This window comes from Nycticebus coucang, chromosome X, assembly GCF_027406575.1.
Source record: "Nycticebus coucang isolate mNycCou1 chromosome X, mNycCou1.pri, whole genome shotgun sequence".
NCBI lineage: Eukaryota > Metazoa > Chordata > Mammalia > Primates > Lorisidae > Nycticebus > Nycticebus coucang.
Window position 1 is genome coordinate 94,657,433 of NC_069804.1, and position 20,015 is coordinate 94,677,447.

Genomic DNA, 20,015 nt, shown 5'->3' on the forward strand with positions numbered 1-20,015 from the left:
TTCTTGCTAATGCGTTTGAGTTCTCTGTGGATTCTGGTTATTAAACCTTTTTCAGAGACATAACCTGCAAATATCTTCTCCCATTCTGTGGGCTGTTTGCTTGCTTTACTTACTGTGTTCTTGGCTATGCAGAAGTTTTTTAGTTTGATCAAGTCCCAATAGTGTATTTTTGAAGCAGCTTCAGTTGCCCGGGGGGGTCCTTCTCATAAAAAACTCGCCCAACCCAATTTCTTCCAGGGTTTTCCCTGCACTCTCTTCTAGTATTTTTATACTTTCATGTCTTAAGTTTAAATCTTTAATCCAGTGAGAGTCTATCTTAGTTAATGGTGAAAGGTGTGGGTCCACTTTCAGTCTTCTACAGGTTGCCAGCCAGTTCACCTAGCACCATTTGTTAAATAGGGAATCTTTTCCCCACTGAATGTTTTTTTTTTTTTTTTTGTAGAGACAGAGTCTCACTTTATCACCCTTGGTAGAGTGCCGTGGCGTCACACAGCTCACAGCAACCTCCAACTCCTAGGCTTAGGTGATTCTCTTGCCTCAGCCTCCCAAGTAGCTGGGATTACAGGCGCCCGCCACAACGCCCGGCTATTTTTTTGTTGCAGTTTGGCCAGGGCCGGGTTTGAACCCACCACCCTCGGCATGTGGGGCCGGCGCCCTACCCACTGAGCCACAGGCGCCGCCCGTCCTTTCTTTTCTTTTTTTTTTTTTTTTGTGGTTTTTGGCCGGGGCTGGGTTTGAACCCGCCACCTCCGGCATATGGGATCAGCGCCCTACTCCTTGAGCCACAGGCGCCGCCCCGCCACTGAATGTTTTTAATTGGCTTGTCAAAGATTAAATAACGGTAAGTAGCTGGATTCATCTCTTGGTTCTCTATTCTGTTCCAGACATCTACTTCTCTGTTTTTGTGCCAGTACCATGCTGTTTTGATCACTATCAATTTGTAGTATAGTCTGAGGTCTGGTAGAGTAATTCCTCCTGCTTTGTTTTTATTTTTGAGTAATGTCTTTGCTATTCAAGGTTTTTTCTGATTCCATATAAAATGAAGTATTGTTTTTTCAAGATCTTTAAAGTATGACAGTGGAACTTTAATAGGGATTGCGTTGAAGTTATATATTGCTTTGGGTAGTATGGACATTTTAACAATATTGATTCTTCCCAGCCATGAGCATGGTATGTTTTTCCATTTATTAACAATCTCAGCTATCTCTTTTCTTAGAGTTTCATAGTTCTCTTTATAGAGATCTTTCACGTCCTTTGTTTGATAAACTCCCAAATATTTCATCTTCTTTGTCATTACTGTGAATGGGATAGAGTCCTTAATTGTTTTTCAGCTTGACTGCTGTTGGTGTATATAAAGGCTACCGATATTTGAATGTTGATTTTGTAACCTGAGACATTGCTGTATTCTTTGATCACTTCTAAGAGTTTTGTAGTAGAGTCCCTAGTGTTTTCCAGATATACAATCATATCATCTGCGAAGAGCTAAAGTTTGATCTCTTCTAACCCTATGTGGATACCCTTTATCACCTTTTCTTCCCCAATTGCGGTGGCTAAAACTTCCATTACAATGTTAAAGAGCAATGGAGACAATGGGCAGCCTTGTCTGGTTCCTGATCTAAGTGGAAATGATTCCAATTTAACTCCATTCAGTATGATATTGGCTGTTGGTTTGCTGTAGATGGCCTCTATCAGGTGAAGAAATGTCCCTTCTATACCGATTTTCTTGAGTGTTCTGATCATGAAGGGATGCTGGATATTATCAAAAGCTTTTTCTGCATTGATTGAGAGAATCATATGGTCTTTGTTTTTTAATTTGTTAATGTGCTGAATTACATTTATAGATTTACGTATATTGAACCAGCCTTGAGACCCTGGGATAAAGCCAACTTGATCATGATGTATAATTTGTTTGATGTGTTGCTGGATTCTGTTTGTTAGGATATTGTTGAATATTTTTTTTCTATATTCATTAGTGATATCGGTCTGTAGTTTTCTTTTCTTGTTAGGTCTTTTCCTGGTTTGGGGATCAGGGTGATGTTTGCTTCATAAAACGTGTTGGGTAGTGTTCCTTCTTTTTCTACCTTGTAGCACTATTCATAATTGCTAAGTCATGGAAAAAACCCAAATGCCCATCAATCCACGAATGGATTAATAAATTGTGGTATATGTGCACCATGGAATACTATGCAGCCTTGAAGAAAGATGGAGACTTTACCTCTTTCATGTTTACATGGATGGAGCTGGAACATATTCTTCTCAGTAAAAGATCTCGAGTATCCAATGTACTCACCCCTACTATGAAACTAATTTAGGACCTTCACATGAAAGCTATAACCCAGTCACAACCTAAGAATAGGAGGAAAGGGGAAAGGGTGGGGAGGGAGGGGAGATGTGGGTAGAGGGAGGGGCATTGAAAGGATCACACCTGTGGTGCATCTTGCAAGGGTATATGTGAGGCTAGGTAAATGTGGAATGTAAATGTCTTAGCAAAGTAAGTAAGAAAATGCCAGGAGGGCTCTGTCAACTAATGTGATGAAAATGTGTCAAATGGTCTATGAACCAAGTGTATGGTGCCCCATGATCATATTGATGTACACAGCTATGATTTAGTAAAAAAAAAAAGAAACAAAAAAAAAAAAAAACTGCCCAAATAGTGTTATTTAATGAAATATTCCAGTTAGGAGAGCACATCTTAATGATTTCCCCTAGCAATAAGTGTAGTTATGATGGGAAGGAAGGATCTGAGGTTTATCTTCATTAACATACATGTACATCCCTCAGTAGCAGGGATCAAAAGAGAATAAAATAGGGTGTGAATTTGTACAAATTCGTATATATATATATATATATTTTTTTTTTTTTTTTTTTTTTTGTAGAAAGAGGGGTACTCCCCAAAACTTCTGGTGTATTGTTAGGCATTCCATTGCAAGTTCCCAAACTCAGTCACACATTTTGGGAAACCATTTAGTGTTTATCTTGTTATTCATATAGTACTGGGGAGCTCTCCTTCAACCCTTAAACTCTAAATTGGATTACATTGAATATGGCTTATCATACCTAGAGCTGCTAACAGACAAAGTAAAATGTGTCAACTATGTGATGGATAGGACAAAAAAATGTAACAGGAAGACCAATGTTTAATTAGGACTAATTACAGTGTTAGAAGAAAGGCTAGAACAGTGTCTATCACTGATGTTCATTTAACATACAGCATCATGTGGAAGCATTGACTAATGGAAAGACATTTTTAGGGAGGAGACATATATCATCAAACATGTAAGAAACTATTATAGAAAGAAGTTTTGGAGGGAGGTGGAGCAAGATGACAGATTAGAGATAGCTTCATCACAACTGTGTATGGTGATATTGGAGAGAAAAGATTCCAGGCATCTCTAGATTTTAGTTCTGCCCAGAAACTTGCATCAGGGGTATAGAAAGATAGTGTTAGGTTTCTGGACCAAAACATGAGAATGGAAGTAGTGGAGTAGTGGCTTAAGGGCAAATACATGCATGCCCAGATGGTGTGGTTACCAGAGACATAGTAAATTAAAGAGCAGAAGGAAGTGAAAGGAAAAATTAGTGCAAAGAAACAGACAAAAAGAAAACCTTTATGAGGAAGAAACAGCAGAAAAATGCTGGCAACACAAAAAATCAGAACTGATGAGGTAGCTACTACAGAGGATTCCATCTATAAAGAAATTTCAGCTAAGACATAAAGAAAATTTAATATATGGATGGTAAAACTGTGAAGGAAATTGCTGAGAAGTGGAGAATAACAAAAAGAATACCCAAAAGCAGAATCAAAGAAGAGATGATCAACATGAAGAACATAGAAAGATATAGCAGAGCTTAAGGAATTGAAGCAGTCAGTCAGGGAACATAAAGATGCAGTAGAAAGTATAAATAACAGATGAGAGAATGCAGAAGAAGGTAAGTCAGAGTTAGAAGATAAATATCTTGAGCTAAGAGAAGCAGATAAAGAGACAGAAAATAAGAGAGAGCAGAACATTCACTGAGAGAATTATGGAACTACATGAAGTGTTCGAACATATGAGTTATAGGTGTCCCGGAAGAGGAAGAAGAATGCCACAGAGGAATGGAAACCCTACTAGAGAATATCATAAATGAAACTTTCCCGAGTATCAACAAAGATTCTGACACATTCATTTCAGAGGGATATTGAACCCCAATTCATCTCAACTCAAACAGAGCCTCTCCGAGACACATTGTCTTGAACCTATCCAAAGTCAAGATGAAAGAGAACATTCTGGAAGCATCTAGGTGTAAGAACCAATTGACCTACAGGGGCAAATCCATCAGGGTGACAGCAGACTTCTCAAATGAAACTTTTCAAGCCAGAAAACAATGGTCATCTACCCTTAACCTACTTTAAAAAAACAATTTTCACCCCAGAATTCTATATCCTTCTAATCTATGCTTTAAAATTGATGGAGAAATCAAATCTTTTATTGATATGCAAACATTGAGGAAGTTGCCAGAACAAGATTAGCTCTGCAGAAAATGCTTAGACTTATTCCACACAGTGACCATCACAATGGCCTACCAGCAAACTAAATACCCAGAAACTGAAGGACAAAACCTACCTTCCACAATGATGCAGAAGATAAAACCAAGCAATAGACTTTACACAATAAGATGACTAGAACTCCAACATACTTGTGGATTATCTCAATAAATATTAATGGTTTGAATTGCCCACTAAATAGAGATAAGCTGGCTGAAGTTTTAAAAAGCACAAGCCATCCATTTGATGTGTGAAGGAAACATACCCAGCCACTAAGGACAAAGTAAAACTGAGGATTAAGAAATTGAAAACCATTTTTCAGGCAAATGGCAAACAGAAGAAAAAAGGGGCTGCAATCTTATTTTCAGATACAAATGGATTTAAAGCAATTAAACTCAAAAATGACAAAGATGAACACTTTATATTGGTCAAAGGAACTATACAACAAGAAGAAAATTTAGTTCTAAATATTAATGCACCCAAATTAAATGCTTGCAGGTTTATGAAACAGATCATAATTAGTCTGAGTATTATGATGTCCAGTAACACCATAATAGGAGGGTACTTTAACACTCCTCTACAACAGCTGGACAGATCCTCTAAACAGAAACTAAAAAAAGATACAAGGGACTTAAAGTGACCCTACACAACTATGCTTAATAGATATACACAAACCACTCCATCCCAAAGGTAAAGAATATATGTTCTTCTCATTAGCCCATGGAAGATTTTCCAAAATAGATCATGTCCTAGATACAAATCAAACCTCAGCAAAATAAAAAAAAAAATACCTTGTATCTTCTCAGACCACTAGACAATAAAGTTGGAACTCAACTCCAACAAAAACTTTCATCCCTACACAAAGGCATGGGAATTAAATAACCTTATGCTGAATGTCACTGGGACAAGAAGGAGATTAAAAATGATATAATTAACTTCCTTGAGCATGAAAACTACAAAGAGACAAGCTAACAAAACCTGTGGGACACTGCAAAAGTAGTCTTAAGAGATAAATGTATTTCATTTGATGCCTACATCTGAAAAACATAAGGAGAGTACATCAACAAAGTAATGCACCATCCTAAAGAGATGGAAAAGGAAGAGCAATCCAATCCTAAGCCCAGCAGAAGAAAAGATATAACCAAAATTAAATCAGAAATAAATGAAATTGAAAATAAAATAATCAGAAAATTAACAAAACAAAAAGTTGGTTCTTCAAAAATGTAAATGAAATTGATAAACCATTGATCAGATTAACTAGATATAGGAGAGTAAAATCTTCAATAACCTGAATGATAAAAGGGGGGAAATAACAACTGATACCACAGAGATATAAGAGATTATTTCTGACTACAGGTAAAAAGTTTACGCCCAGAAATTTGACAATGTGGCTACTTGGGAAGCTGAGGCAAGAGAATCACCTAAGCCCAAGAGTTGGAGTTTGCTGTGAGCTGTGATGCCATGGCACTCTACCAAGGGTGACAAAGTGAGACTCTGTCTCAAAAGGAAGGAAAGAAGGAAGGAAGGAAGGAAGGAAGGAAGGAAGGAAGGAAGGAAGGAAGGAAGGAAGGAAGGAAGGAAGGAAGGAAGGAAGGAAGGAAGAAATTTGACAATTGGAGGAAATGGATCAATAACTGGAATCTTACCATCTTCCATTACTTAACCAGGAAGAACTAGATCTCTTGAACAGACCAATATCAAGCACTGATTTTTCAGAAACAATAAAAAAAGCTTCCAACAATAAAAAAGCCCAAGACCAGACTGCTTCATATTAGAATTCTATCAGACTTTCAAAGATGAGCTTGTACCTATACTGCAGAATCTATTTCAAAACACTGAGAAAGAAAGAACCTTCCCCAAAACGTTCTATGAAGCAAAAAAAAACATTACCTTGATTCCAAAACCAGGAAAGGACCCAACTAAAAAGAAGAGCTACAGACTAATTTCTCTAACAAATATCAATACAAAGATATTCAACAACATCTTAACTAGTAAATTGCAGCTACACATTAAAAAATTATACATGACAATGAAGAAGGCTTCATCCAAGGGATGCAAGGTTAGTTTAACATATACAAATCCATAAATATAATACATGTTGTCAATAGAAGAAAAAACAAAGACCATATGATCCTCTCAATAGATTCAGAAAAAAAAAGATTTGACAAAATTCATCAACCTTTTTCTAAAAAAAACCCTTAAGAAAATAGGCATAGATGGCACATTTCTTAAGCTGATTGAAGCCATCTATGACAAATCCTCACTTATCATTATACTGAATGGAGTAAAACTGAAAGCTTTTCCTCTTAGAACTGGAACCAGACAAGGATGTTCACTATCACCACTATTATTCAACATTGTGCTGGAGGTTCTAGCCAATGCAATCAGGCAAGAGAAGGATATAAAGGGCATCCAAATGAGGTCAGAGGAAGTCAAAATCTCAGTCTTTGCTGATGATATGATCTTATAAAAACAGATTCAAACACAAAATTCCTGGAAATGATCAGGAAATGTAGTAACATCTCAGGGTATAAAATCACAAATCAGTATCTTTTATGTACGTGAATAACAACAAAGTCCATAAGCAAATCAAGAGCACCATTCCCTTCACAGTAGCTTCAAAGAAACTGAAATACTTAGAAATATACCTAACAAAAGAGGTGAAAGAGAATTATGACAGCCTCAGAAATGAAATTGCAGAAGACACTAACAAATGAAAAAACATACCATGCTCTTGCCTAGGAAGAATCAACATTATCAAAATGTCTATTCTATACAAAACAATCTAAATATTCCATATAATCTCCATTAAAATGGCAACATCACATTTTGAAGAGCTGGAAAAACTAGTACTTAATGTTGTATGGAACCAGAAAAAAAAAATATATATATATAGCCAAGGCTATTCTTACTAATTAAAACAAAGTTAAAGGTATCACCCTACCAGATGTCAGGCTATTTTACAAGTTAACGGTAATTAAAACAGCATGGTATTGTCACAAAAATAGAAACATATACATACGGAACTGAATAGAAAACCAAGAGATGAAACTAGTCTCTTCTTGCCATCTAAACGTTGATAAATCAAACAAAAGCATACTCTGGGGGAAAAAATTCCAATTCAACAATTGGTGTTGAAAGACCTCGATAACTAGATATAAAAGACTGAAATTTGAACTACACCTTTCATCACTCACAAAAATTGACTCAAGATGGATAAAATACTCAAATCTAAGACATGTAATGATAAAACTCTTAAAAGAAAGTGTGGGGAAATTGCTTGACAATGTCGGACTGGGGAAAGATATTATGACAAAGATTTGAGCAGCCATCACAACAATAACAAAAGTTAACAAATAAAACTTAAGCTGAAATACTTCCGCACAGCTAAGAAAATCACAAGTAAAGCAAAAAATATCTTCAGAATGGGAAAAGATATGTGTGGTGTATTAATCTGACAAAAAATCGATAACTAGAAACTACAGAGAACTCAATTTAATCAACAACAAAAAAAGAGTAAACAATCCCAACTACCACCAGGCAAAAGATATGAATAGATCCTTCTCTAAAGAAGACAGATGAATGACTAACAAACATTTGAAAAAATGCTCATCATCCCTAATCATCATAGAAATTCAAATCAAAATCTCCCTGAGATATAACCTATCCCCAGTAAGAATAGTCTACATCACAAAGTTTCAAAGCTGGAGATGCTGGTGTAAATGTGAAGAGAAGGGAACCCTTTTACACTGTTGGTGTGACTGCAAACTAATACAACCTTTTTGAAAGGAAGTATGAAGAATCCTCAAAGAACTCAAATTAGACCTCCCATTTGTTCCTGCAATCCCATCAGTAGGCATCTATCCAGAAGAAAAAAAATTATTTTATCATAAGGACATTTGCACTATATTTATCACAGCTCAATTTACAATCACCAAAATGTGGAAACAACCTAAATCCCCACCAATACAGAAATGAGTTAACAAGCTCTGGTATATGTATACTATGAAATGCTATTTAGCCATTTAAAAGAATGGTGACTTTACATCTCTTGTGCTAACCTGGATAGAGGTGGAACCCATTCTTCACAGTAAAGTGTCACAAAGATGGAGGTGCAAGAATCCAATGTACTCAACTATAATATGAAGGCAGCAGATGATCTAATGTATACCCAAATAAAATAAAAGCTCACATCAATTCATGGTGGGGGGCAGGGGAATGAGGGAGTGGGGAGAGAGGATAAGGGAGGAGGTTTGGGATTATAGGGTGTGGCACACCTCTTGAAGTGGGAGACAATTATAAGAGCAAATCTACCTAACAAATGCAATCAGTGGGACCTAATTCTTTATACACTGAATAAATCCAATTTAATTAAAAAGGAAAAAAAAATTCAGTAAATGGGACGAGTGTTTTAGCAACTGAGTTATGAGTACTTGAAGCAATATTCAGTTTCAAATAGGATTCATTTTGTTCCCATACACAATTGATCCTTAAAGAGTTAATGAGTTCATCTGAAAAGTCACAGTGTTCTACCTTCCTGGATTCTCTCACCTACACACTTTCATTTCAATCTTGGCAAGGTCAAATATCATGTGTTGTACCCAAAGAGTGTTTCCTAATTGATGTATCACTTTCCTCATCATACTCCAATCCACCGAACAGACAAAATGGAGGACCCCAAAGGAACAGGTGATGAAAATCAGGTTTGATGTTGGACTATTAGAGTGAAGGGAAACATAAAGAAATTATATTATAGCCAGAGGTAAGAGTAGCACTGGGAAAGAATAGCAACAAAGCTAGTTATTCTTACTCTTAGGGAAGGAACAAATGAAAGACTTCCACATCCACTTTACTGACCCATTAGGTCATACCCCTCACAAGTATACACACATACACCCCTATGAACTTTCTGAAATGCTGTGGATTCATGAAGAATCAGTAGTAGTTACAATAGCTTCTGTAGTAGTTATAATAGCTTCTGATATATTTGGTTTAGTAATATCAGAACTGAGATCTTTGAATTTCCAAATGGGAATTATAATTTTGTTTTTTTGAGAATGCTAAAAACCCTGATAAAGGTTTTGAGCCTTATTCACTCTGACACTATTTTTTCAAGGTGTGTTAAAGGGAAGACGTATATTAGAGTCACCTAGAAGCTTGTTAAAATGCAGAGTAGTGAGCTCTACTCCCATGTTATAAATTAAATTTCTGGGGAAGGAGTCCAGCCATCTACATGTTGGAAAGCCCTCATATTAATCTGAAGTAAAATAAATAAATAGTAAATACAAATACAACTTTTAAACAAACTTCAACAAAAGAGAGAGGAAGCTAATTACTCAACACTGATGTGTAAAAAAATGTGTGAGTATCTCTTTCTGGCAATGGGAGGACAGAGAGTGGAATGTTCCCATCAAGATTCTGGCTTTGAAGCCCAGTGTGGTGGCTCCCACCTGTAATCCTAGCACTCTGAAAGGCTGGATTAATGTACTTGAAGCATAAAATTAATTCACCTTCTATAATCTATTATATTAATAGCAGCACTGGGTGTTGTAAAAGAGAGCAAGATACAAATAAAATATCCATAATCTCCAGTACTACCACTATTCTTGATTTTTTATAGGTCAGCAAAGACATTTTAAATAGTCTATAGTTCATATCTACCCTTAAAATCCTTTGGAGGCTTGATACTTGTAGCTCAAGCAGCTAAGGCGTCAGCCACACACACCAGAGCTGGTGGGTTCGAATCCAGCCCAGGCCTCCCAAACAACAATAACAACCACAAAAAAAAAATAGCCAGCCATTGTGGCAGGCATCTGTAGTCCCATCCACTTGAGAGGCTGAGGCAAGAGAATTGCTTAAGCCCAGAAATTGGAAGTTGTTGAGACCTGTGATGTCACGGCACTCTACCCAGGGTGATAGCTTGAGGCTCTGTCTCAAAAAATAAAATAAAATAAAATAAATAAATAAAAATCCTTTGGAGGTAGCAATATTGCTCTATTCACTTCAAAAACAACTTTTTAAACTGGATTACAACCATAGTAAACTTTTAAAAACTTTCTTAATGTGAAATCAATGGACTCCTTTAGAGAAAAACTTGCAGATCTTTATAGCTGTTTAAATGCCTTCTGTTATTCCTTTCCTCTTATATTTCACATGCTCAATGAAAAGAGGGGCACTAAAATGGAGAAGGACTGCTGCTCATGAATAAAACCACTGTAGTATTAGATTTCAAACAGTACTACCTAAAATCTGTTAAGATTTTTTTATTTACCTCCACTTCTATTTCCCTGGGAAAAAATGATCTCACTAAGAAAACTGATAAGTCTTTATGTATATTAACCAGAAACAGAAGAGAAAGGACTCTGATAAGCTCAATTAAAAATGAAAAAGGAGAAATTCAAATGATACGACAAAACATTGTCTCTGAATACTATAAAAACTTCTTTTCTCACAAATTTGAAAAGGAGGAGGAAATGGAAAAATTATTAGAAGCACACAACCTCCATAGGCTCAATCAGGAAGATAACAGAATTCCTCAATGGACCAATATCAAGCACCAAAATCGAAGAAATAATAATAATAATAAAAACTTCCAACAAAAAATGTCCCAGACAAGATGATTTCACATCCAAATTTTACTAAATGTACAAAAAAGAGCTTGTACCTAAAATATAGAAATTATTTCTTAAGACTGAGAAAGGAAACCTCCCTATCTTGTACTATGAAGTCTATATCACCTTGATACCAAAGCCAGGAAAGGAGAAAACAAAAAGAAAAATACATGCAGATATTCCTTTTAAATATAGATGCAAAAATCCTCAATAGAAATGGAGCAAACAGAATTCAGCTGCATATCAAAAAATAATTCACCACAACTAAGTAGGTTCATACCAGAGATTCAAGGATGGTTCAATGCATGCAAATCCATAAATGTCATACACCACATAGATGCAAAAGCAAAGTCCGTATGATTTTTCCAATAATTGTAGAAAAAAAAACATTTAAGAGAATTCAGCATATTCTTATGACAACACTTAACAAAATAGTCATAGATGGGATGTACACCAAAATTATAAATGCCATATATGACAAACCCATAGCCAACATCATATTAAATTGGGAAAAATTGAAAGCATTTCTAATATGAACTGGAACCAAACAAGGTTGCCCACTATCTCCATATTTCTTTAACATAGTGCTAGAAATCCTAGCTACAGCAATCAGGCAATAGAAGGAAATCAAGTGCATCCAAGTAGAGAAAGAAGAAGTCAAACTATTGCTTTTTGCTGACACCATGCTTTTATATCTAGAAAAGCTCAAATATGCAAGCAAAAGACTCTGAGAATTGATACATATATTCACCAAAGTCTCAGGTTATAAAATCAATTTACACAAATCAGTAACTTTCAAATACACCAATAATAGTCAAGCTGAGAATCCAATCAAAGATTCAATAACTTTCCCAGTAACAACAATGAAAATAAAATACCTAGGTATGTTTTAGCTAAGGAGGTGAAAGACTGCTATAGGTAAAACTATAAAACACTGAGGAAAAAATTGCAAAAGATGTTAATAGATGGAGAAACATATCATACTCTTGGCAGAATCAACCCTGTTGATATATTTATATGACTGAACGCAATTTCTACATTCAGTGTAATCCACATCAAAATACCAGAACCATTTTTTAATATTTTTATTAAATCATAGCTGTGTACATTAATGCAATAATGGGGTACAATGTGCTGGTTCTATATACAATTTGAAATACTTTCATCAAACTGTTTAACATAGCCTTCACTGTATTTTCTTAGTTATTGTAAGTCATTTATATTCTACACTTAGTAGATTTAACATGTACCCTTGCAAAATGCACTATAGGTGTGGTCCCACCAATTACCCTCCCTCCACCCAGCCTTCCCCCCTCCCCTCCTCTTTCCCCTTTACCTTGGGCTGTAGTTGGAAAGATATTTGCACCAGAATGTTTTTTTTCAGCTCAATTCATAATTGCTAAGTCATAGAAGAAGCCTAAGTGCTCATCGACTCATGAATGGATTAATAAATTGTGGTATATGTACACCATGGAATATTATGCAGCCTTAAAAAAGATGGAGACTTTACCTTTTTTATTTTTACATGTATGGAGCTGGAACATATTCTTCTTAGCAAAGTATCTCAAGAATGGAAGAAAAAGTATCTAATGTTCTCAGCCCTATTATGAAACCAGTACCATTTTTGAATATCTAGAAAAAATATTTATATGATTCATATGAAACCCCAGAAAAGACACATAATAACCAATGTTAGCTTATGTAATAAGAATAAAGTTGAAGGTATCACCTTAACAGACTTCAAACTATACTACCAGCTATAGTAATGAAAACAGCTTGGTACTGGCACAAAAATAGAGACATACACCTATGAATCAGAACAGTGAACCAAGAGATGAAACCATACTCATAACCTCATCTGATTTTTGACAAAGCAGATAAAAACATACACTAGGGAAAGGAATCCCTATTCAATAAATGGTGATGGGAAAACTGGATAGCTACATGTAAAAGAATAAAATAGGATCCACCCTTCCCACCACTCACAAATATTAATTCATGATTGATAAAAGACTTAAACCTAAGGCATGCACCTATGAGAATTCTAGGAGAAATGTTGGGACAACTCTTATAGATATTAGCCTAAGGAAATAATTTATTAAGAAGATCCCAAAAGCAATCAGAGCAACAACAAAAATAAACAAATGGAAACTAATAAAATTAAGAAGTTTCTGCATAGCAAAGAACACAATACAATAAATAGACACAGTACAGAATTGAGGGAAATATTTGCATGTTATACAACCAATAAAAGCTAATAAGCAGAATTTATAAATTACTCAGAAATATCAGTAAGAAAAAAAATCAAATCATCAAATTAAAAAGTTGGCAAAAGACACAAACAGAAACTTTTCACTTGAAGATAGTTTAATGGCCAACAAACGCACAAAAAAAAAATGTTCAACACTACTAATCAGTGGGCAAATGTAAATCAAGATCACACTGAGATATCACCTTACTCCAGTGAAAATTGCTTCTATCAAAAAGTCTCAAAACAACAAAGGCTGGCATGATTGCAGAGAGAAACAGCACTTATACATGGTTGGTGAGACTGCAAACTACCCTGTTTCCCCCAAAATAAGACGTCCTTCGAAAATAAGACCTACTTACAGGAAAGATAAGATGTCCCCTGAAAATAAGACCTAGTGCATCTTTGGGAGCACACTTTAAAATAAGACACTGTCTTATTTTTGGGAAAACAGGGTAGTACAGCATCTATGAAAGTTAGTTCGGAGATCCCAATGAACTAAACGTAGACCTACCATTTTATTAAGCAATTCCATTTACACATATTTACCCAAAGGCAAAAAGGACATTTTGTCATCAAGCCATTTGTACTTGAATGTTTATAGCAGCACAATTAACAGTTGCAGACACATGAAAACAACACAGATGTCCACCAATATAGAAGCATATTAATAAAATGTGGAATATGTATACTATGGAGTACTACTTAGCCATAAAACATGGAAAATGTGATCTGATATCCTTTGTAACAACCTTGATGGAACTAGAGATCATTCTTCTAATTAAATTATTACAAGAATAGAAAAACTAGCACCACATGTGCTCAGTACTAAATTAGAACTAGATGATCAACATTTATGTCCACATATTAAAGTAAAATTCAATGAAAATCAAGGTGAGGGAGGGGGGATAGGGAGTTGGGTTAATTCACACCTAACTGGTACAATACACACTTTCTGCCTGAAGAGCGCACTTATGAATTTGACTTGAAATATACAAAAGCAAATTATGCAACTAAAATGTGTGTAACCCAGTAATATTCCAAAATAAAAATAAAATCATAAAACAACCAATTGTGGCAGTGATGAATTTTGCCATTTCCCTTGAAAACTGGAAATCACTCCCCTCAACACTAGTCCTTGACCAAGGCCTTGATACCTATTAATCAGCATCCCTGATGCCATATTCCTGCCTGCTTGTTGGCTCATCAAATGCCATTTCTTTCTTTCTTTCTTTCTTTCTTTCTTTCTTTCTTTCTTTCTTTCTTTCTTTCTTTCTTTCTTTCTTTCTTTCTTTCTTTCTTTCTTTCTTTCTTTCTTTCTTTCTTTCTTCTCTCTCTCTCTCTCTCTCTCTCTCTCTCTCTCTCTCTCTCTTTCTTTCTTTCTTTCTTTCTTTCTTGTTGGGGATTCATTGAGGGTACACGGAACCAGGTTACATTGATTGCCTTTGTATAGTGGGAAGACCCACAAAGATAAACTGTTGTTCCACATTAAAACTCCTATTTGCCAAATACTAGAGTAGATTCTTCTTCCTTAAAATGGGAAAGAAAACTGAATTTTTTCTGAAGAATTGCTTCTTTTAAATGAAAATTGTAGGTTTATGAAAATTAATAATTAACGCCCTGATTTAGTTTTGTACTACAGACTTACACACTAATTCACTTAATAAATAACCATGTGATATATAAGTATTGCTATTCTAAGATCATAGAAGAGAAAGTAAGACAGAGTTTAGCTAGTATAAGGTGACAGAAATGGGAAACATCTGATTTCAGCTTCAATTCTGTTCTAGTCAACTCTATTCCACTGTGCTAAATAAAGTATTCCCATTTCCCAAGATGCAATAGATAATTATTAAATCTAGAGCATAAATTTTTTAATATCAACAAGCATCATTTAAACTGAAATACACACATACACACCCCTTTAACATACTGCTCTGATTTCTTCAGTTTAAAGGATCAATCAGAAAAATTAAGCAGCTTTTATTTTTTTCTAATTCTAGCCTGGAAATTTAGACTTCAATTTTTTTTTTAGTTTCACGTTTTCTCTGCTCAGTTAAATTTAAGACTTAGGCCATTCCTAGAGGAACAATAAAGAGCCATATAAATAGCACATCTGTCTCAAGAATAAATGCCCATCACTCCAAGAGGGATTCAACTGCATAATTTCCATGAAGTACAAAGATGCCTAAAAGAATATAACCCATATGCAGACAAATAGACGTGGTATAGATCTCTAAATTAAAAGAGGGTATATTTACCAATGTGTATTTAGATGGGTTCAACTAAAATACCATTGAGATTGGTATGCATGAACATATGGGAAGGAGGGTTTCAGCCATTTCTAGAGTAACAAATGACACTAGATTCAAAGGCCTTACTAGAATTGAAAAAATCACATTTTAGAATTATCCTTCAATTTTTGCATTCTTCTAAATTGTGCTGTAGGATCACAGATACATCCTAGCACTTCAATTCTGCCATTTATTTGGCCTGGTTATTGAGTACATGCAGTGAATTATCCACATCCATATAGTTATTTTGCAAGACTTTTCTTTGTAAAGTGAAGAAGACCAATTACTGTTATTTTTTTACAATATCTATGAATATGCCAGGGCACTGACAAGTATAAAGCACTTCTAAACCAAGAGTTTTTGAAATTATCTCTATTGACATATGGGGTTGTATAACTTTTTTTGGTTGAAGGAGTTGCTCTGTATGTTGCAGAATGTTGAGCAGCATTCCTGACCTCTGGCCACTAGATACCAAGTAGAACTCTGCCCTTCCTCTTGTGAAAACCAAAAATGTATTCAGAAATTCTCAAATGTCATCTAGAGAAAAAAATCCCCCCACCATATGACTAGTGTGGCTCTGGATAGAAAATTTGTCAGTTATTTACATTTCTTAAGTTACTCCCTCAACATATAGACTTTCATGTCTATGGTCCAAAGTCAGTTGCTGTTTGTATTCTGTGGAGTATAGTTAAAGAATAGAAACTTTAGCATTTTGTGGAGCTGATCTTAGATATTAAATTAACTTGGGTTTTAAATAATGCCATGAATATTGATTTGAGTGTTTAGTCTATGTTCTCACGCATGGAAAAATACACACAGACATGCATACACAAAAATGAATAAATAAATATACAGTTTATGCCTTCTTTCTGTATAATTACATCTCCCTTCATGACTGTATATGTGTAATTCAAAATAGTTGTTTAATATACTAAAACCTACAAAATATTTTACTTGATTCATTTCTTTCTCTTTTCATTATTTTTTTTTCTCTGCCAAATTTCCATAAGGTTCAACTATGGCAGGGATGGAGAAGGAAGACCTTCATGGAGAACTCATTCAGCTTCTCAGACCAACAGCATAAATTTTATCTTCTAATTAATATTCAACTCAGAATCTTGGACAGAAATGAGTGTTACAGCAAAGAGGTGGTTTAAACCACATAAATCATAGATCAACGACAGAACTTAAAGCACTGGATAGATTACAAAAGTAAAGACTTAGTTAGAAATAGATTAACTGTTTCCCTGCAGAAATTCTTTAATAATCCCCCAATAACCCCCATATATATGATATATTTTGATATATAGTATATATTTGTATATATGCATATATGTATATATTTAATATATACATATATGTTGACATATATCAAATAAAATTATATATGATCATTTTGTAACATGTGCATATAATATTGAAATATACTTCCCCTCTACCAGCACATTGAGGTTTAGGAGATGTAGAAATATATATACACTCTCTATCCGTGAAAATACTCCATGTTTTTAAAACTTTATTTTAAGATCATGTTATAAGAACCAGAAACATATTTGTTAGAAGTAGTAACTGTGCATTAGTGATGTAAAAGCAGTTTTAAGTTAATCTATAGGCCTGGCATGTGTAGCTCAGCGGCTAGGGAGCCAGCCACATACAACGGAGCTGGCCGTTTCAAATCCAGCCCAGTCCTTCCAAACAACAATGACAACTGCAACCAAAAAAAAAAAAAAAAAAAGCCAGGCATTGTGGCAGACGCATGTACTCCCAGCTACTTAGGAGGCTGAGGCAAGAGAATTGTTTAAGCCCAAGAGTTTGAGATTACTGTGAGCTGTGATGCCATAGCACTCTACCGAGGGTGACATAATAAGACTGTCTCAAGAAAAAAAACGAAAAAAAAAAAGGAAATAAATCAATAAACACCAGCTTTTAAACTTAAAACAGAAACTAAAAAATATGTTTTTGTTTCTCTAACAACAATAGACATTTTTCAGGTCAAATCTTTTAACTGCAAAAATTCACCTCAATTTTGAGGTTACAGTAAATAAAACTACTAAAAACAGGAGATCATATGAGTTTTATATTAATAAACCATCCCCAAAATGAAATAAACATCTTAATAGCCCTTTCTGCTTGATTATTTTGGAATCTATAATTATTCAGAACAATGAAAACATTACTTGTAATCATTTACATATACAATTTTTTAAATGTGGTGTATTTTAATGTTTTCAATAAAATCAAAAATTCAATTTTAAGTGCCATTACACACTCTATTTTCTGGACACTTAAATCCCTCTTCTTTAAACTGTAAGTACTTATTCCTGACACTACAGAACATACCCTTAGCGTGAAGAAAGTTTCTCTAATATAATCTGAGATTGCTAAAATAAAATCAAACTGGTGCCTATCAATCCACGAATGGATTAATAAATTGTGGGATATGTACACCATGGAATATTATGCAACCTTAAAGAAAGATGGAGACTTTACCTCTTTCATGTTTACATGGATGGAGCTAGAACATATTCTTCTTAGTAAAGTACCTCAAGAATGGAAGAAAATGTATCCAATGTACTCAGCCCTACTATGAAACTAATTTATGGTTTTCATGTGAAAGTATAACCCAGTTATAACCTAAGAATACGGGAAAGGAGAAGAGGGAGGGGAGGGGAGGGGGGAGGCTGGGTGGAGGGAGGGTGATTGGTGGGATCACACTTATGGTGCATGTTACAAGGGTATATGTGAAACTTACTAAATTTAGAATATAGATGTCTTAACACAATAACTAAGAAAATGCCAGGAAAGCTATGTTAACCAGTGTGATGAAAATATGTCAAATGGTATATAAAACCAGTGTATGGTGCCCCATGATTGCATTAATGTACATAGCTATGATTTAATAATTAAAAAAATAAAAATAAAAAACAAACTGGTAAAATGAAGACAGCATTTAGACACATAATCCTACAATCATTTCACCCTAGATGCTCTTTCTTGGATTAGTTAAATAAATATCAGATTAAATTTGATGGAAAATGATCAAATATAATGAAGAAAATTCAGCCATTGGATTTTAACGAATTTTACTCTAATGGAGAAAAATTGGGGTTAGATGATATCTCAGGGTGGTTTTGATTTGCATTTCTATAATAGATAGGGATGATGAACATTTTTTCATATGTTTGTTAGCCATTTGTCTGTCTTCTTTAGAGAAGGTACTATTCATGTCTCTTGCCCATTGATATATGGGATTGTTGGCTTTTTTAATGTGGATTAATTTGAGTTCTCTATAGATCCTAGTTATCAAGCTTTTGTCTGATTCAAAATATGCAAATATCCTTTCCCATTGTGTAGGTTGTCTCTTTCCTTTGGTTGTTGTCTCCTTGGCTGTACAGAAACTTTTCTGTTTAATGAAGTCCCATTTGTTTATTTTTTGTTGTTGCAATTGCCATGGCAGTCTTCTTCATGAAGTTTTTCCCCAGGCCAATATCTTCTAGTGTTTTTCCTATGCTTTCTTTGAGGATTTTTATTGTTTCATGCCTTGAATTTAAGTCCTTTATCCATCTTGAATCAATTTTTGTGAGTGGGGAAAGGTGTGGGTCCAGTTTCAATCTTTTACATGTGGATATTCAGTTCTCCCAACACCATTTATTGAATAGGGAGTCTTTCCCCCAAGGTATGCTCTTGTTTAGTTTATCGAAGATTAGGTGGTTGTAAGATGTTAGTTTCATTTCTTGGTGTTCAATTCCATTCCAAGTGTCTATGTCTCTGCTTTTGTGCCAGTACCATGCTGTCTTGAGCACTATGGCTTTGTAGTACAGACTAAAATCTGGTACGCTGATGCCCCCAGCTTTATTTTTGTTACAGAGAACTGCCTTAGCTATACGCGTTTTTTTCCAGTTCCATACAAAACGCAGAATCATTTTTTCCAAATCTTGAAAGTACGATGTTGGTATTTTAATAGGAATGGCATTGAATAGGTAGATTGCTGTGGGAAGTATAGACATTTTAACAATGTTGATTCTTCCCATCCATGAGCATGGTATGTTCTTCCATTTGTTAATATCCTCTGCTATTTCCTTTCTGAGGACTTCATAATTTAGTTCATAGAGGTCCTTCACCGCCTTCATTATGTATATTCCTAGGTATTTCATTTTCTTTGAAACTATGGTAAAGGGAGTTGTGTCCTTAATTAGCTTCTCATCTTCACTGTTACTGGCGTATACAATAGCTACTGACTTGTGAACCTTGATTTTATATCCTGAAACATTACTGTATTTTTTGATGACTTCTAGGAGTCTTCTGGTTGAGTCTTTGTGATTCTCTAAGTATAAGAG